Genomic DNA, 7,552 nt, shown 5'->3' with positions numbered 1-7,552 from the left:
ATACCAGAGAGTGTTCACCTGGACAGGTAAAGCAAAGATGCTTGGAGCCAAAAGAGATCTAACCAATGAAGTCATTAAGCCTTTGGCCACATGTCAAGGGTAGGTTCTTTCAAGGACCAGAAGACCTATATCATGTCTAAGGAGGCAAGTGGCCAAGGGCAGAACCAGTTACATACTTTGTGCAAAATGAAAACACCAGGCCCTTGTTCAAAACTGATGAAGAATTTTGAAGACAGCAACTGCACAACACTAAACCAAGTGTGGGACCCTTTTAAGAACTGGGTCTCATGCAGCTACGCAGGTTATGCACCCATGAAGTTGGCCTTGACCTGAGTGAAAATACTCTTAAAGAGCAAATTTTGCAAGTTAATGCAGAGCACAGGAAAAAGGAGCACAATGTCAGCAAGGCAAGAATAGTTCCCTATAGGGGTGCCTGGGTGGCTCAGTTGTTGAGTGTCTGCCTTCGGCTCAGCTCATGATCTCAGGGTCCTGGGATCAAGTCCCGCATCAGGCTCCCTGCTCCACGGGAAGCCTGCTTCTCCCTCTCCCACTCCCCCTGCTTGTGTTCCCTCTCTTGCTGTCTCTCTGTCGAATAAATAAATAAAATCTTAAAAAAAAAAAGAGAGAGGGGCTCCTGGGTGGCTCAGTTGGTTAAACGACTGCCTTCAGTTCAGGTCATGATCCTGGAGTCCCGGGATCGAGTCCCACATCGGGCTCCCTGCTGAGCAGGGAGTCTGCTTCTCCCTCTGAACCTCTTCCCTCTCATGCGCTCTATCTCTCATTCCCTCTCTCTCTCAAATAAATAAATAAAATCTTAAAAAAAAAGAATAGTTCCCTATAACACAAAATGTATACAAGCTAGGAGCGCACAAAGCCTTGATAGAAGTGATAGAAAACTTTTCATAAGAGCCAAAAGGACTAACCTTCAGTAAACGTGTCCCTGCAGTCGTCCTAGGCACCTTTACTTACAATGTCTTATTTATTGCTTTCTAAAATATTGCAAAGTGGGGTAAGTTATTGCTACAGATTGCATTGCCTGGGAAGCAGGCTCTGAGACAGAGATTAGATTCGAAGTTTATTAGGGAATGCACTTGGCAACAACACATGTGACAGGGATGGGAAATATGCAGGAATGGGCAGAAGGAGAAGTTGGGTTGTGATGCAAAGACCCATGTCCCTCCACAGGAAGCTCTGAAATTGGGATGCCCCTTTAGAGTTGTTTTGTTTTGTTTGATTTTTGGCTTAAATAAAATGAGGCCTTTATTATTGCACAAACCAAAGCAAGGTGAGGCAGCCAGTTCATGAGTCACACAGGTTGGTGATGTGGAGGCTGGAAAAATGCATCATGAGCATCACTGAAGAACAACAATGTCCATGAAGGTGAATCTCCTCTACAAGTGACCAGCAGAACTGAGATAAGGTCCTTTAGGATACAACTGGGTCAGGGATGTGCCCTAATTAGAGAAAAAGGAACAGGTCCCCATAAAGGCTCACACTGCTCATTATTTTCTCTAGAGAGAGCACAGGTATCTACTCTTCTGAACAGGTTGGGAGTCACTAATGCACACCATGGAGACCTGGCAGGTGGTAGAGCTGAGATTACTTGTGCCACAGTAACTGGCAGTGACAATTTTGGCAAGTGCCCCAAGCAAGTTAGGAAGTACAAAACAATTGCTGGAAGCTTCCCACATATCTGGAACTTATGGGGAGGGGGGCGGGTTTCTCCACTGTATATATTTGGATATATGAGTTTCAACTTCAGGAACATGTCTCCCTCATAAAGGTTCTCCTTCAGTGTCATTATATTGAACAAGGAGAGAGCATGCGTTATAGTCCATCCTTGCTCTGTGCAAGTTCAAGGAGTAGCTCCTATGTGATTCTGGGTGGTCTCTTTCCCTGGGGAAGCTTAAAAGTGTATCCATCTTCTTGGCCTGCCAGAACAAAATAGCACAGACTTGGAGGTGGGGGGGAGGTCTATGGCTTTGCTTCATGTGAACTTTCCTGTGCCCAGGAAATGAATTAGCTGAAGGCTTTCTCAGATTTACTGCACTTATCTTAAAGCTTATCTGCTTTGTGAATTTTTTTTTTTAGGGTTTATTTATTTATTTGAGAGAGTGTGTGTGTGCATGCTTGGCCTGAGTGGGGGAGAGGGGCAGAAGGAGAGGAAAAATCCTCAAGCAGACTCCCTGCTGAGAGCAGAGCCCATCAAGGGGTTCCATCCTAGGACCCCGAGATCATGACCCTAGCTGAAACCAGGGGCCAGAAGCACAACCACCTGAGCCACCCAGATGTCTGCCCCTGCTTTGTGAAGTTTCTAGTACTGAATCAGAGCACACCATTGGCTGAAGACCTTCCTGCATTTGCCCAGCACAAGATGCCTTCTTGTATGGTGGTGAACTTTCTGGTGCTGAATGAGGTTAAACCTTCAGCTGAAAGCTTGCTCATATTTGTTGCACTGGTGAAGCCTTTCTCTGGTGTGAATTTTTTGGTGCTGAGCAAATTGGACTCTAAAGAATTTCCCACATTCCCTGCACTCATGAGGTCTTTCTCCCATGTGAACTCTCCTGTGTTGAATGAAGTCACAATCAGCAGTGCAGAGTTTCCCATATACCCTGCACTCACAATGCCTTGCTCTAGTGTGAACTCTTCTGTACAATAAGGCTGGAGCTTTGGCCAAAGAATTTCCCACATTTGCAGCACTTAACAAGGCTTTGCCTCAATGTGAATTCTCTGGTGTTGAAGGAAAATGGAGATGTGAGGGAAGAATTTTCCACAATGGTTGCGTTTATAAGGCTTTTTCGCAGTATGGACTTTATTTTACTTTTTAAAGATTTTATTTATTTATTTGAGAGAGGGAGAGAGCTTGGGTGGGGAGGAGCAGAGGGAAAAGGAGGGAGAGAAGCAGATCCCCTGCTGAGCAGGGAGCCTGAGGTGGGCTCAATTGGAGGACCCAGAAATCATGCCAGATTAGCACCTGAGCCCAGGGCAAACCCTTAACCCACAGAGTCACCCAGCTTCCCCCCCCTCCCCGCAGTGTGGACCTTCTGATGCCGAAAGAAGTTAAACCTTTCAGGGAAGGCTTTCCCACATTCACTGCACTCCTAAGATCTTTCGAAACCGCTATAGAAACGTAAAAATAGATGGAAATTAAGATCTACACACTAATGCTTCAGTAAGGCTTGACTTTGAACATTTTGTTTTCTCTTCCTCATTCTTGAAGCCTCCCCCCTCCCCTTCACCTGTTTTTCTGTAGAACCCTTTGTTCCAGAAACTTGGTATCAATGTTGACATCTCACCGACCTCGATGTATACTTAGTAATGAGGCTGAGATGTCCAATACCAGCGCGGGTCGTGAGGCCACCCTGAAGACATAACGAACAAGGCTGGCAGCACTTACCAGGTTCCTATAGAAAGGACCCAGGACCTGTATTTTCCTGTAAAATCCCTCAGCCTTTTATCCCCAGCAGTCTGCAGTTTTGACGTTTATCCCCAGCGGGTCTGTGTTCTAATACGACCCAGAAGCCCAGAGGTCGGTTTTCCACAACGCCTTGTCCAGCGCGGACTCTGGTGCCTGGCTCTGAGGGGCTGCCGAGGCGGTACTGCTGCGGGGATCCGCGGTTTCTGCCCCCGCGCGGGGCGCCGAGCCGGGCAGCCTGCCTGCGGGGACCCAGACCCGAGGAGCGCGAGGACTCGTTTCCTTCACTCCCTTGGCATTTCCCGGACAGCTAGTTGCCTCTTTCCTCCTCCTTTCTCTTGTATGTCCTTTTCTAGTTCCTTCCTTCCTTTCTTTCCCCCGCGGCGGCCGCTTCCAACTGACACAGAACCGGCGTCAGAGCCCACACTGAAGCGGAGGGACAGCCGGCGTACGCGGCTCCGCGGCTCCGCCTCCTCCCGCCGCGGGAGCCGGTCTTTACAGCCCGGCCGAGAGCAGCCGGGGGATGCAGACGGTCTTTGGAAGAGGCCACTGTCGGCAGGGAGGCTCTCCCCTCCCTAGAGAAGTACTCGGGGAGGATGGCCCGGCTCCCAGCGGCTGGGGGAATAGTTTCTTCAGCCCTGAAGGTAGGTTGTGGCAGCAGAACACAGTATCCACTAAGTATTAACAACACTTCGCGGAGAAGGCTGCAAAGATCGAGGGATTTGTTCAAGGTCCCGTGGGGGTTTCTGTACAGTTCAAACCCTCATTCCCAGGAACCGGCCCAATTCATAACTTGTTAAAACTTTTGGCCTGGGTGGCTCTGTTTGCACCAACAGACACTTCTTGCGGTTTGGACGACATCCTGGACAGTCGATCCTTAACTAGTCAACAACCAATCAGATTCTCTCTACACAACCTACACAGTATTTAGGGATGGATGGGTTCTCTAACTGCATCATGGGAGGAGCTAGGATCGTGAGATCATGCCAAGCTGACGAGGCCATTCCTGGGTCATGTGAGCATGTAGAGAGGATACTTGCCCAGAGCTGGACAGAGAAGTGGAGGGAGGAGCTGTCTCCAACCCTGCAGAGCTCCCATTCCAACCCATGGCTCATTGGTTGGGATTTCTATACAGACCCAAACTCCTGCATAATAAAATACAAAAAGCAACTACTTGAGGGTGCTGGCTAGGGATTCTAATCCAGCCCTATTTCATCCCAAAGTGAATTATTTTCCCGAAATATTCATCCCAAAGTGAATTATTTCCCGAAATAGAAATAAATACTTAATATTTCGAATATATTAGTAATTAGACGGCGGAAAAATTCATAAGGAACCTGAGAATGCTGCAGCTGTTTACGGAAAACCAGGAAGAATGGAATAATGGGAAAACTGTCAGAAGAAAGGAGATAATAAAAGCACACTGAGACCGCGACAAAAGTTAACCAACCTCCTACAATGCATTCCTGACTACAATTGAGGCTCCTACTACCCAATATTATAACACTATGTTTCCTTCCTTTCTTCACCTTTAGATTGTGAATTCCTCCAGGGCAGGGACTTTCTATATAATCCTAACAACAGTCTGGCACATCGTAGGTGTTCAAAAAAGTTTGGAATGCATGAAAGACATAATTCAAATAGGGAAGAGTTATTATCTCATTCCTGAGCCTTATTTTAAAACTTGAGAGTACACCCTTCCCAAAAGATGAATCATGGAAAGAAGATCACTGTGTTACTAAGAGTGAAGTCCTCAGGTTTCTTCAATTACAACCAGATTGGACAGGTGGGCCCAGCACTATTGTTTTAAGATCTTGTTCAATCGGTGTTAACAAGTTGCGCTGGCACAGCTGAGAAAGTATGACCGTGGTGCTTGAAGTCAGAAACAATAATAATGTAAGAAGATAAAAATCTAGGAGCCTTCTTAGGTGTTGCCTGGAAGATCTTTCCACTGTGATACACTCTGATGCTAAATCTGCTTTTAAGGATCAAAGAAATGTGAGAGGCATTTCTAACGCCAAAGCTTAAAGCCGAAGTCATGAGAGAATTCCTGCCTTAAAGTTCCAATTTAGAAACCAAGAGAAGGGGCGCCTGGGTGGCTCAGTTGGTTAAGCGACTGCCTTCGGCTCAGGTCATGATCCTGGAGTCCCGGGATCCAGTCCCACATCGGGCTCCCTGCTCAGCGGGGAGTCTGCTTCTCCCTCTGACCCTCTTCCCTCTCGTGCTTTCTATCTCTCATTCTCTCTCTCTCTCAAATAAATAAATAAAATCTTAAAAAAAAAAAAGAAACCAAGAGAAAATAAGAATCAGGGCTTTTAATCTTAACCTCTTGTGTTCAAGAGGTTTGTTAGATGTCAAACCAGGGACTGGCTTCTAGGCTGTATCCCAGAGGTCACTGTGCAGTTCTTTGAGGACAGGGGCTAGGTAACTTTACTCAGCTTCGTTCATCTGCTGAATGAAGGAGGGAATGAATGAATGTGCTCTACCCTAGTGGTGTAGATGAAAGGGAAGAGCACTGTCATTTCTCTAAAGATGGAAAGCTTTAGAATTTGGGGGAGAGGAAAATAAATATTTATTTCAAAAATAAACTTTATCAAAACAAAGGCAGAAAAAATGTTTTGGATGTCAGAAAGATCTATGTTAGGGGCACCTCGGTGGCTGAATAGGTTAAGCTTTCGACTCTTTTTTTTTTTAAGATTTTATTTATTTATTTGAGAGTAAGGGAGTGAGAGAGAGTACAATCAGGGGAAGGGGCAGAGGCAGAGGGAGAAGCAGACTCCCTGCTGAGCAGGGAACATGCCCTGAGCTGAAGGCCCACTCTTAACCGCTTAACCAACTGAGCCACCCAGGGGCCCCAAACATTCAACTCTTGATCTCAGCTCAGGTCTTGATCTCAGGGTCATGAGTTCAAGACCCATGTTGGGTGCCGCGTTGGGCAGGGAGCCTATGTTAAAAATAAAGATCTATGTTATGTTGTGGAATCATTTGTCACTAATTTCAAGGGTTGATTGAAAATTATCTTCTGAAACGTTGACATGTCTGCATCAGAAACATCAGGACAAAATGCTTGAGTGTGAAGTCTGAGTTGCCTTGAGTCCTCTCCTACTCACCTAAATAACCCAGGAAGTTATTCAACCCATGCTGTGAGTCAATTTCGTCATTTGCAAAATGGGGCTAATAACAGCATACAGGTTGTTGTGAGACATAAATAGTTAAATAGTTAATACACAACCTACGCAGTCCTATATCCCATTTTCTGCCACTAATTCCTATCTCTCTAGGTGTCAGTTTTGCTTTTGGTAAATGTTTCTCTCTGTGTTTGGGTTGTTTTTTTCCCCCCTCCCCGTGTGTGCCTTTCTTTTCCCCTCCCTACCTTTCTACTTTTTCTCTTTTTTCATTATTTCTCTCTCTGCCCGACTGGATTTCTTCTTAATAGTCTAATACCACTCCGTTACTTAAAAAGTGACTGATGGCTATGAATTTTATTAAATCTACAGAACAAGAGACTTAATAATAACTGTTAAAACTCTGTTTTCTTTTTTCCAAACTAATTTCTGATCTCTGCCATGATCATACATCTTTTTTTTTTTTTACATTTTAAAGTCAGTGACTACATTCATGTTATTTTAGTTCTGATTTTCTTCAATTGATACAATTTTATATTGAAGGAGATCAGTGTATGCCACTTTGACATAAGGATTATTTTGAGCTGAAGGAAACTGAGAATCAACAGATGCAGAAAGAAGCCTTCTTGGTGCCTCTGTTATCTCATTAAAAGCAGAAACTTCTGAAAAATGAGGCTGTCATAAATCCCTCTTCAGGATGGGTCTACTCCTAGAAGAGAGAACAAGAGTAATCCTACCATAAATCAAATTGTTCATGGCCATGAAGAAGATAGAAAAGACCACTCACACATTCATAAACAGATATTATCACAAACTTTTTTTAAATCTCCAGTTTGTTCTTCTAAAAACCCATTTGTCTTTCCTAAAGAAACTTATTTTTTCTTCCCATAAAAGCCTTACCTCCACTCTCCTCATTCCCCTACTAAGTTAGGTAGGTAAGTCTCTGACTTACATATGAATAAACCTTTTTTCTCCTGTCAATCTGTCATTTGTCAGTTTAATTTGCAGGTCC

This window comes from Zalophus californianus, chromosome 2 (genome assembly GCF_009762305.2).
Source record: "Zalophus californianus isolate mZalCal1 chromosome 2, mZalCal1.pri.v2, whole genome shotgun sequence".
NCBI classification, from domain to species: Eukaryota; Metazoa; Chordata; class Mammalia; order Carnivora; family Otariidae; genus Zalophus; species Zalophus californianus.
Note: the sequence above shows the minus strand (reverse complement) of the source record.